Here is a 13,135-nt window from a genome sequence, read left to right as displayed (position 1 = left end):
TTATGAGCTCCTGGGATGGAAAGCTCTGGAGAGGTGCCACATGTGATAATTAAAGAGGCTGCACTGACAGCTTGTGGACTCTCCTACTGGAAACATGCCCTACAGTCACCTGCTGCCCCATCTCAGGGAGCACCCTAGAATTCTCATCACGTGGAAGCTTTAGAAATGCGGTTAGACCAATGGTTCTCAATGTAGGGCCTACAGGCTGCTTGTGGCCCAATCATCACACAGCTGCAGCCCATGTGACAGCCTGAGGGCTATATAAGTAATACATATATTGTGTGGATGTGGCCCACAATAGTAAATAGGTTGAAAAACACTGATTTTGATACAAACCAAGGGGAAGATGGACTGTGGGCCAGATATCCAGCTGGTGTGAATGGTGCAGCTCTAATGAAATAGGCAGGCTAGATCCCCAGCTGACGTAAATCATTGTGTCCCTGCTAGAGTCAATGAGCCAGAGCTGTAGCGGGTATAAATCAGCATAACTGTGAGGAGTGGCAGGGCTACAACCTGGGCCTGCTGAGTCTCCAGATGGGGCCTGCTTCCACACAGCCAGCTAAGGCCTTTAGGAGTAGAAACACTTGACAGATCATGAGCCATAGGCTGTGCCACCCACTTGGAGGAGAGGAAGGTGATCAGGAATAGACAACATGGGTTCACCAAGGACAAGTCATGCCTAACTAACCTGATTGCCTTCTATGATGAGATAACTGGATCTGTGGATGAGGGGAAAGCGGTGGACATGACATACCTTGACTTTAACAAAGCTTTTGATATGGTATTCCACAGTACTCTTGCCAGAAAGTTAAAGAAATATGGATTGTATGAATGGATTATAAGGTGGATAGAAAGTTGGCTAGATCACTGGGCTCAATGGGTAGTGAACAATGGCTTGATGTCTAGTTGGCAGCTGGTGCTAAGTGGAGTGCTCCAGGGGTCTGTGCTGGGACTGGTTTTGTTCACCATCTTCATTAATGATCTGGATGATGGGATGGATTGCACCCTCACCAAGTCTGTGGATGACACTAAGCTGGGGGGAGATGTAGATAGGGTCCAGAATGACCTAGACAAATTGGATTGGGCCAAAATAAATCTGATGAGATTCAACAAGGGTAAGTGCAGAGTCATCCAATAAGGATGGAAGAATCCTAGTCACTGCTACAGGCTGAGGACCAACTGGCTAAGTGGTAGTTCTGCGGAAAAGGACCTGAGGATTACAGTGGATGAGAAGCTAGATATGAGTCAACAGTGTGCCCTTGTTACCAAGAAGGCTAACAGCTTATTGGGCTGCATTAGCAGGAGCGTTGCCAGCAATAATCAAAGGGAAGTGATCATTCCTCTCTATTCTGCACTGGTGAGGCCACCGCTGGAGCATTGCATTCAGTTTTGGCACCCCCACTACAGAAAGGATATGGACAAATTGGAGAGAGTCCAGCAGAGGGCAATGAAAATGATTAGAGGGCTGGGACACATGATTTATGAGAAGAGGCTGAGGGAAATGGGGTTATTTAGTCTGCAGAAGAGAAGAGTGAGGGGGGATTTGATAGCAACCTTCAACTACCTGAAGGGGGGTTCCAAAGAGGATGGAACTAGGCTGTTCTGAGTGTTGCTAGATGACAGAACAAGGAACAATGGTCTCAAGTTGCAGTGGGGGAGATCTAGGTTGGATATTAGGAAACACTATTTCCCTAGGAGGGTGATGAAGCACTGGAATGGGCTACCTAGGAAGGTGGTGGAATCTCCATCCTTAGAGGTTTTTAAAGCTCTGGCTGAGATTAGTTGGGGTTGGTCCTGCTTTGAGCAGGGGGTTGGACTAGATGACTTCCTAAGGTCTCTTCCAACCCTAGTCACCTATGATTCTATGAAGCTGAAAACACACACAACTAGCCTTTCAGGTACAACAATGAAGAAGGTAGATAGTACTAAAGGCCCATCAACAAAGACAATGGACCATGGAAGAGCTTATCCTCCTTCAGTCAGCCTATGGACAATGGCTGCCATGACTCACTGGCAGCAAGCAAGGGCTTGTGACCAGATCACATGACACTGAACTCCATTTTGGTACCTGTACTTTTCCACAAACTGGGCTGGGAACAAAGGGGTTCCTACTTTATGGAAAAACCTATATAAGGTGGGAGTGACATCATGACTAGGACTCATTCCCCTCCAAGACAACACCTGGAAACATTGGAGGAACAAAACTGAACTGGGGAAGAGGGTCCCAGGTGGGTTTGATGGCTAGCAAGTGGATCGGGAGTTTAGTGTTCCAAGGGGCATTCCAGTCAACAGCATTGCAGAGATTCCAGTTGTGCTACTTACAGACAAGAATCACTAACCACACCAGAGTTAGCATGTGAAGAAGTCACTGTCCTGTCCTGTGGCTTTAGTATCAAAGAGATCACAACCTGGCCAACTTGCTCATTGCACAAATCTCGCTGAAGTCCAGCCCTGCCTACTTCCCCTCCCTAATGCCAATGGGAGCAGCCTACCCCAGATGGAGCTATGGGGCCCAACCCTGCCCCTACTGATGCCAGTGGGCCCAGTCCTACGCCATAACCAGCAGAATCAATAGTCACTGAAGAGTCTGGACAAAAACATTTCAGATCATGGTTCGTTCACCAACGTTTCATATTGACTAGTCACTGTTGATGATTCCTGCTGTAGGATTTGTCACCTAAGCCACATGCTTTCATTTGCACTCGCTGAGTAGATAACTGAAACTAGTAAAATACCAAGTAAGTAACTGCCCTCTTTCCAGCACTGTTTTTCAAACAACAATTCATTAGAGTGGAAGTTCAGGGCCATCAGGATTCACAAGCATTTTCACAGACATCCAGCTGTTTTTTACATGCTCACAGTCAGCGAACCCAGCTTGGCTGTCAGGAGAGAAGGGGGAGCAGGAGCAGAGCTAGTTCCCTGGAGGGGAGGCAGTGGGAACTTGCTGGGGACCGGGAGCCTCTGGGGTGAGGTGGGAGGTGGTGCTCACCTAAGAGTGGACAGAAGAATCCTGCAGCAGGAAGGACGGAATGGGGCTGGGAGCTGGAACTCAGGCTGAGCTGAGGAACTGTTTTGGTGTTTTGTCTACATATGAAGAAGAAAGCTAAGCCTGGAAAGAGACTCTGGGTGCAACTGCACAGAAAACAGATCAGGTTGTGAACATTACCTCAGCATCTGGTTTGCGTGGGTTGGATTGGCACAGGAAAAGTTACTGAGCTTCCTGGTGCCACCAAGAAACTCCATGGTAGATACCACCTTGAGATCCCTCACTGCCTTGGCCTTATGGCTCTTTCACTTTATATAGCTCTGGTGGATCTCAAACCTCTTGATGCAAAAGCAGCAAAGAGTCCTGTGGCACCTTATAGACTAACAGACGTATTGGAGCATGAGTTATCATGGGTGAATACATCTGTTAGTCTCTTGATGCAAAGGCACTCCTCACAGTCAGCCCCAGAATGCTCCCCCTTACCCACAGTTGTCACAGACCAGGTCATTGCTTTTGACAATTTTCTGGTAGGTGCTCAGCTTGGCCTGCAGATGGGCAAAGAGCAGGTTGTGCTGGTCTGGGATCCCGCTGGCTTCTGGGATGGGAGCGCAGCAGATAGGACACTGGACAATGGATTTGTTCACTTCTAGACAGTTGGCACACAAGGTGTGAAGGCAGGACAGGAGCTTGGGATTTCTGGGTTTTTTTCTGGCATCCCTGGTAGAGCAGGAAATGGAATTCTTCCTCCATCGCCTTTGGGAAGGAGAGAGAGAGCATGGAACTTCCCCTCACCTGCATTTCCCATCCAACTCTACTAACGAGTTCAGCTCTATGTGTAGGGTTGGTGATGCCTGGGAGGGGCAAGAAGGGTCACATGCCCCTCCCCAGATGCCAGGGGGCACATTCAGCAGGGAACAGCAGCAGTGAAAGGGGTAGAACGGGGGGCAGCTGGCAGTTCCTCCGGCATGGCTGTACTGCCCCAGCCCTGCCCCCAGCCCTTCCACACAGCTGAGTCTCCTGGCTGGGGTCTGTACAGCCCTACGGGAGGACAGGGCTGGGGGTGGGGCTACGGGAGGTACTGGAACAGCTGCACCGGAGGAGCTGCTGGTGTGGGGAGCCAGGCAGCTGCTCCGGCATGGCTGTACCGGTACGGCCTGCAGCCCCATCCTCCAGTGGCATGTACAGACCGCAGCCAGGTGACACAAAGTGGTATCCTGAAATCACTATCCAGTGCAACAGGAGAACAGACCCCCCCCCCCCCCCCGAGGTAACATGGGATGAGGAGGGCATGGGGCAAGTGCGGGGCCCTGGACAGGGGGCAGGGTGGAGTCACGAGGGGTGGTCATGTGGGAAGGTCACGTGTCCCCCCTTTAGCTGGTCCCTCCCGTGAGTCGCCAATCCCACCAAAGTGCCCCCCAAAACAGGGAGAATAAATGGCAGTGACCTGCAGTGTGATCTATGAAGTAGGTGCTCTAGGCACCACTCAGAAGTATGATGTTGAACAGGTAGGAAGCTCCAACTGCACTAACCAAGGACTCAGACAGGAACAGCTCCACAGCTGACAGCAGCTCCTCAGGGCTAGGTTTCCTCCTGCTGCTGCTAGTGGTGGTGGTGATGGTAGGAGCTGGTGGTTCTGCCTCATTCACTGTCACCACGCTGTCTGCTGTGGACAAAGGTGTAGAGATGGGTTCAGGGGTGCCAGGCTGATTGGGGTGAAGTTAGCTGTCAGCTCTGGAGTGGCAGGGATCCACAAGCCACTGTCCAGTAAAGCTCTGATGAGTGGTCAGAAAGGAGTCCCCTAGTCCTTCCTGTCCATCCATCCTGTATCGGCCACATGTACAGCACGTGAATTCCCACGGTATCGGGGTATTATATTAACCTGCTACAACATACAAACAGAGGAGAGTGGAATTGTGAGTCCTGTTCTAAGAGTTAGGATGATCCAGTGGTTAGGGTAATAGTCTGGGATTTAGGAGACCCAGCTTCAACCCCCTGCTCTGCCACAAGTTTCCTGTCTGAGTTTGGGCACGTCTCTTAACCTGTCTGTGCCTCTGTATACTAGGGATAATAGCACTGCCCAACCACTGATGGGGGCTGTGCAGCTAAATACAATTGATTGTGAGGTGCCCATATACTAGGGCAAGGGTTTGAGAAGTACCTAAATAGACAGTCCTCATTTAATCTCTTCTTCCTGTCCTAGTGACCATTAAAGAGACATTTGGCAACACTCACTGCACAGCAGCATCAGAGACACCAGTTAAATCCCTCCTCTCACAATGGGAGGTGTCCGTGCACCTCAGCTGCTGTTCTAAGTTCACTGCTGGCAACAGATGGGCTGCTGCTGGGAAAGGGCAGTCACTCCCTAGGAAGAGGGAGGAGTGTTTGGAGGCTGCAGAGATGCACAGGCTGCAGTCTCTCCCAGGTAGGAGGATTTGGAACTGGTCCACCCTGGGCAAGGAGGGGAACCAGGGTGGTAGGTAGTAGTACAAGGAAAGAGCAGTGAGGACTGGGAGAGGACAGCCCAGAACTTCTGGGTGTAGGGTCTCTGCACAGGAATCCAGAGCAGAGAGCAGGCTGGGTACCCCCACCCACCATTGAGAGAGTGGCCCCTGAGGCAGTGAATGGGAAAGTTGCCTGGGGCTGCTGAAGGACAGACTTTGATATACCCCAGAAGTGGGGAACGCTGAGTGACATGGCTGGAGGGCTGACTCACAGAGAGGACGCTGTAGTTCCTGGGATGGAAAGGAGCTACAGACTGAGAGAGAGATGGTGTGATGGCATGCACCCACAGGAAGGGATGTCGGTCTTGAGCGCTAATCCCCAGAGTGACCAGGAAGAGGCACCAGACAAGCAGAGAATGGTGCTCCCCATGACACCCTCCCATGGCATGGGGCTAGGGATCCAGCATGGGGATGGAGCTATGGGGCCCCATGTGAAGTTTGCCTTAGTACAGGCAGTGCCTAGCACATGGGGTGGAGGTTCCAGTGATTGAGTGCAGCAGGACACTGGGCAAACGCAGACTCCTGACATCCCCTGGGCCGATGGAGGGATTGTCTCAGCTGCTGCATGAGCTCTCCTTGTGGAGGGGAGGCTGCTGGGCCTGGTGCCCTGGGGCAGGTCCCCCTGCAGGGCTGCCAACAATCTCATGTGATGTCCCTGCCATGCCTGCTCTTAGCCACGTCTCGCTGCCAGCCGAGCAGCAGGGATCGCCCAGCTGTGTCTCTGGTCGGTCAGCAGGGCAGCACTGGGGCAGAGGGGCCTGTGACCTTCACTCCTGCTGCTCCCTGTGCTGGATTGGCCCAATGGGGAACAGCCATGGGGAGGGGAGTGGCGGCTGTAGCCAGCTGCTTCAATGCTCCCTTACGCTGGCTTTTCAGGGAAAGGGCCTGGGGTGCAGGAGGAGAGGGGGGGTGCAGAGACTGAGGTGGGGCAGAATGGGGGTCAAGAGTTGGAATGGACAGGGACAGGACAGGGAGAATAATGGGAAGCAGGGGCTGCTCCAAGATTTCCTACCCCCTCCCCTAGCTGATTTCTCCTGCCCTCCCCCCAGCAAGCCTCGCACCCCCTTGAAGTGCCCCATGCTCTTCCCAGCCCCATCCTTGCCCCCCACAGTTCTCCAGTCTCTCAATCCCATGCTACTCCTACTTGGGGTCAGGGGGAGTAGACCCTGATAGGGTACAGAGATCCATTCTCATTGCCACACATGGGGCTGCCTGGCAAGGTGTGCAGAGGATAGGTAGGGGGGCATGTCCGGGTCTTGCAGACTTCACTGCACCCAGTGGCTGGTACAATCCTGGCTCCCTTCCCTCAATCCTGACTCAGCCTTCCTTGGCAGCAGTGGAAACTTCCAGCAGCTCTTCCTCCCTGCAGGTCATACAGAAAAAATGAAAGAAGCGGTGGCACTTCTGCTTCTCCTTATTCTCTATTGGCCACAGCAGTAACTAAACAAGGTGGTCTCACGACACATTTTTGGTGGCCTCAGAGTGCATCCACCAACTCATGATGGTGGCTGTTCTGACAATCTTTCTAAGCTCAAGCCCTGCTGGCCTGGGAATGTGGGTTGGGAACTCACCTTGGTGCGGTCTGGAAATGAACCAGCTGCAAGTCGTGCAGCTGGCTCACGGTGAAGGGGGCAGGGGGTTGGTTGGGTCCACGAGGCAAGAAAGAACATGATAAAAGAGACGTTTGCCATGGTCTTCCTCTCTCTTCCACCTCCATCTACAGACATCACTACCAAGCGACTGAAGCGCTGATCAAAGGGGAGAGCCTGGCTGAAAGGCAACCAGCCAGCCTGTGGTGAGAAACATCTAAGTTTGTAAGGTCATTGAAAGTGTTAAGATCAGCTTAGAATGCATTTTGCTTTTATTTCATTTGATCAAATCTGACTTGTTATATTTTGACTTATAGTCACTTAAAATTTACTGTTTATAGTTAGTAAAACTGTTTGTTTATTCTGCCTGAAGCAGTGTGTTTGATTTGAAGTGTGTCAGAGACTCCCCTTGGGATAACAATCCTGGTACATATCAATTTCTTTGTTAAACTGATGAACTCATATAAGCTTGCAGTGTCCCGCAGGCATAACTGGACACAACAACATGGAGGTTCCTAGGGTTGTGTCTGGGGCTGGAGATATTGGCTAGTGTCATTTGGTTGCACAATCCAAGAAGCAGCTTACATGCCAGATGCTGTGCGTGAACAGCCCAGGAGTGAGGGTTCTCACAGCAGAGCAGGGTAAGGCTGGCTCCCAGAGTCAAGGATTGGAATCATTGGTCCAGATAATACCAGAGGGGAAAGCCACAAGCCTATTCACAGAAAGCAGAAGCTGTGGGGATCACCCTGGCCCTATCCCCTTTTCTGCAGGAGTGGGGAGGCACAGGAGTTACTGCAGTGGTTTCTGCACCAGTGCAGATTCCCCTCTGCATGGAGAACTGTCTCCTGGCTGAATCTACTGGCTTTGCAGCAGCTCAGAGCTGGGAGACCATCCTCAGAACTGCTCCAACAGACCATAAACATAGCCCATAATTTTACAGGATCTTCCTGCCAAGCTGTCTGGTCCCCTACTATTCAGAGTTTGGGATAGGTCACACAAAAGAGAAATCTGGGCTAAACACCTGCATAACTATGACATGGGAAACGAACACACATTTTCTAATTCTGTTCCAAGAGATATAGTGTTGACTGTTTAGTGCTAAAGGACTGTGCAGAGATCCTTCTGGATGCAGAGGGGGAAATGTGATTAGGGATGTGGTATATGGACAGTTACCTATTATCGCTAAAGGATCATGATCATGTAACAGTTTCAAGAATGCCTAAGGGATTTAGGCACCCAAGCCTCATTGAAAGTCAATGGGACCTTGGTGCTTCTTGAAAATGGCAACTATCAGAATGTACCATATGCAGTGCCTGACCGGGTTTCAAAGGGGCCCAAGGGAGTTAGGTACTCAACTGCCATTGACTTTCAGTAGGTCTCTTTGGAAATTCTGCCTTCAGTCATTAAAACCATACTGTGCCTTTCTTATTCTCTGTATTGTAGTAGCATGCAAGAGTTCCATTCAGAGCTCAGCTCTCCCGCATGCTAGGCACAGCACACACATGGAAAGCGTCTGTGTCTTGGCTCTGACACCTTGGAGACCTGAGCTAAGATTTGCACTAGTATTTAAGTGCCTCAATCCCCTTTGGAGTTAGATGCCAAAGTACCTTTGTGGCTCTGGGTTCTATTTCCAGCCCCGCCTGCATGACCTTGTCCTGTTATAACAGTGAGCTAAGTGCAAGTGAACTAGTCTGAAACAAATATATCCTGCAGCGTTATCCATGTGTGTTTGTTACAGGCAGCTGTCCTGTAAGAGGCATCGGTCTCAGCCTTGTCTGTGACCCAGTGGCAATCCCCCAGCTGAGTCTAGACTGGACTCATTTGCTGTTAGTGACCCCAGCTGTGACAGGGAGAACTCCCGAGTGCAGAGCTCAGTCAGGAGGAGACCCAGGACAGAGGCTGGGGTGTGCTGCTCTCTGTGATGGGCCTGAGGCACAGGGCGGCTGAGAGTGGGTTTGGGCCTCGGTGAAAAAAATTTTTGGGCCCCCCAGCAAGGGCAGATTGGCTAAACAGGGTCAACGAAGGCGGGAAAACCGGGCCTCGGGCCCCCTTCCAGACTGCTGGGCCCCAGTAATTTGTACCAGCTTCCCCCCAACCCCTCGTCGGCCCTGGGGGCAGGCAGGCTAAAGAGAGCCATAAGACTGAAGTTAGTCCCCCTAGTGTCCAGCAAAAGGGGCAGGCCGGAGAGACACCCTTTGGGCTGGTGTTGCAGGGAAGGAAGGAGCTTGGAGGGCCTGGAACCAGAGGCAAGAGGCTGAGAGGTCGGACGTGGCTCAGGGAAGCAGCAGCAGCGTATCTGAAGGAGTAGGCTTAGCTGCTGAGCATTGGATCCCTGGGCTGGACCCCAGAGCATAGGGTGTGTCTGAGTTTCCTTCCCAGTCCAGAGGCAGGGACGTAAAAGCCCCAGCACAAGGACTCTTGAGCCCAAGGTGAGTCTGAGGACTGGGCCCGAAGGGCAGGTTGAGGAGCAACCCCAGATGGATGGCAGGACCTCTTGGGATGTTTGAACGTTTAATTGTACTTTGTTACCCCAGAAGGGGCCTGGACTAGAAATCGCTGAGCCAGAGGGCTGGGTTGTGCACAAGAACAAGCCTTCACAGGGACAATGAGGAGACCAACAGGGGATGCTGGAGGTAAAGATCCTGGAAGGCACATGGTGGTGAGGGGTACTGCTGAGAGTATCTAAGATTGGAGTTGAGAAGGAGGATGGCTTTATAGGCAGGGCACTAGCCTGGAACTTGAGACTGAGGTTCAATACTTCATTCCCTTGCAGACTTGCAGTGTGACCTTGGGAAAGTCACATAGACTCTCTGTGCTTCAGTTCCCTTCCTGCCCAATGGGGATGACAGCCCTGCCCCACAGGGGTGTGCAATGATAAATACAGTAAAGATTGTGAGTTGCTCAGATACTGTAGCTAGGATACTTCTAAGAGCCCCATTACTAGATACAGTCAAAATGTTATACTAGCTGAGAAATTAACATGTGATCATGAAATTAAGTCTGGTAATGTACCGGGGCTATTTGCATGTTTGCTCTTTACTTTGAATGATATTGCCACAGTTCCCATAGCTCTTGCATGGGATGTGCCTGTTACATGGGACAGAGTGCTGCAGCAGGTGGGGTTAATGGGCACTCACTTGGGTGGACTTGCCTCACTCATGTTCAAGTTGACCAAACCTTTTACCTTAAAGCAAGACTCAGAATGCTTTAGGCTTCCTGGGTCCCTCTGATTTCTAACAGGAACACTGATTCCTCAGCCCGGGGCCCAAATCCTGCTTGTCTTCCTCATGGGCATAGTGCCATCATCTCCAGTGGCCTCACAGAGGGGTAAGCTGGGCCAAATATCAGGTGCACCAGGCTGGAGCTTGGTAACATTAGGGGGGCAGTGCTAGAAAAGTAGCCTCATTGGGGGACAAGGATCCAGTTGGCATCATCAGGGTCAGGGTTGGGCCCCGTAGCTCCATCCAGGGTAGGCTGTCCCCTTTGGCATTCGGGAAGGGAAGGGGGCAGGGCTGGACTCCAGCAAGACTTATGCAGTGAGCAAGTTGGCCAGGTTGTGATCTCCTTGGACAGGTGTAGCCCTGAGGATTAATCTGTTGGTATATATAAAATATCTTTTTTAAAAATGTAAGTATGTAATAGGTGTATAGATTTATAGATTTGCAATAGCTGAAATGCAAGATACTTACAGGTCAGACAGCCTGTATGACGCTAAGGCAACCTTTGGGACCCTTACTCAGAAAAGTAGTAATAAGACAAAATACCTACACAGATGTCTGGAGACCTTTAACTGAACCAATAACAGTAAAGGGTGGAAAAAGGGATTTTTGCCCACAAATCTAACAAGTACACCACAAATGTGTACATAACTGTCATTCATACGCACACACGTTAACCTATGAGGCAGGTGTACCCTAACATTTCCAAGGGGGAAAGATGAAATTTGGCCATAGGAGGAAGGATTTCCGAATAATGCCCTATAAAAGGTGAAACAAATCACCATTAGATAGGCGATACACCCATCTATCTGTTCCTGTCTACTCTTCATCGCCTCCACCCCATCTACGTATCGATGCTACCCATCTACGAAGGCTATTAACTATTAATAGGCCGTAGTATTATTCCTTTTCATAACTGTAAGTAAAAAGGAATCTAACTTCCCTTCTGCTTCATTCTTACCCTCTAAAGCATCTAGTATATGTAGGGTTAAAACCAAAATGCATACAATGGCTTCCTCTATCAGAGGTGTGAAAAACACCCAAAGTGCTACACAGAGTGAGCTTATAACAGTGTATTATCATAAATATATCTCTTAAAGAACTGTGATATTTTGTAACTTTGTAATCTTGAACTGTTTTAACATTTACTTATTGTTTCATTAATTTTAATAAAAAGGTCTGTATGACTATATCTGTCTCAGTGTAAGCTCCTGTCATATACCCCAAAGTTCCTTTTATAAACTCTGTGAAGCCTGATTCAGGACGAACTTTATCTTCTGATCAAATATATTGGAGAGCCAAACCATACTAATTAATATCCAATAATAATTATTAATATTACTAATTAAAATTAATTAATCAAATTAAATTAAATTAAATTAAGTGGTTAAACTACACCAACCCTACTAACCCACCCCAAATCAGGCTACACAGGAGAGTGACTTCTCCTTCACATGCTAATTCTATTCTTAAAAAAAGTAAATTTTATTAAAAGAAAAAGAAAGAAAATACATCTGGAACTTAGGCATTTGCTATATCTTTAAAAGAGCAATTCCAAAAATTAAGCATCCAAACTCAGGGCCACCCGGGAGGGGGGGCAAGTGGGGCAATTTGCCCCAGGGACCCATGAGAGTTTTTAGGGGCCCCTGCAGCGGGGTCTTTCACTCGTTCCAGGGGCCCCAGAAAACTCTCGCGGGGCCCAGGCCCCCGGAGCTTCTAACGCTCCAGGTCTTTGGCAGCAATTCGGTGACAGGGGCTTCTCCCGCTCCAGGACCCATCACCGAAGTGCTCCGAAGACCCGCGGCGGGGTCCTTCTGCCCCAGGACCTGCCGCCAGAGTGCCGGGTCTTTGGCGGTAATTTGATGGTGGGGGGCCCCTGTCGCCGAAGTTTCCAAGCCCCCTGAATCATCTGGGTGGCCCTGCCCAAACTAGCTATCTTGGGGGTTTATCTTAAAGATTACAAGCAAAAAAAAAAAGGATCAGAGGTTAGCACAGAGAAGATCCCAAGCCAAAATAAGAAATAAACCTGACAGCATCTAACTAAACATTTCCTATCCAAATTATTCCTTCTAGATACGGAAAATACTTTTTCATACCTGGTTCAAACCTTACACAGCATTTCTGCTTATAACATTGCTGCTCCATTCCTGCAGCCCAGAGAACATCGACAAAGGGAAAGTTATTTCCCCATTTTAAAAAGTTCTAGCCTTCCCATTGGATCTTTTGGTCAGGTGCCCACTTTTTTTCTTTACCTGGGGGCCTTTTTAACCCTTTATAGGTAAAGCAAGTAAAGAACAGTTATCAAGAGGGATTTTACAGCTAACTGGCTGGCTGAGTGTCCATCGAAGGGAGCTACGCCCTCTTTATATATCACAGGCAGTCATGAACGAAGGGGTATTTATTTGTCTCTCACAGTGACATGGTTCTGGATGATTCCTTTCTGCACGTCAATGACTGACATTAAATTGTCGGGGTTATCAAATGGCTATGATATGTGTTGTTAACTCTGTCTTTGTCTGTGCTGAGATTTCAACACCTACAAAAGATGAGGGAAATAGAAGAGTGAAATTGATAAGGGGAGCAATAATTAATCTACTACCAGCCTATCTGCGCCTCTTGACAGTTTTGATTTTGGTTCAATATTCATTTTAATCAGCCACAGGAAGGCTAGGCTGGGCCTGCTAGTGATTCATCTTGGGTGTTAATGCATTACAAATGAGACCTACCATCTTCCCCCTATCATGCCTTTTCCCATCCCTGATCTCGGGCCCGATCCTTGAACTCCTGAGAACCTTCAACTGCTATTGATTCCAGCATGACATGGGGGCTGCTGGATGCACT

Source organism: Chelonoidis abingdonii, chromosome 9 (assembly GCF_003597395.2).
Source record: "Chelonoidis abingdonii isolate Lonesome George chromosome 9, CheloAbing_2.0, whole genome shotgun sequence".
NCBI lineage: Eukaryota > Metazoa > Chordata > Testudines > Testudinidae > Chelonoidis > Chelonoidis abingdonii.
This window is presented reverse-complemented; position numbering follows the sequence as displayed.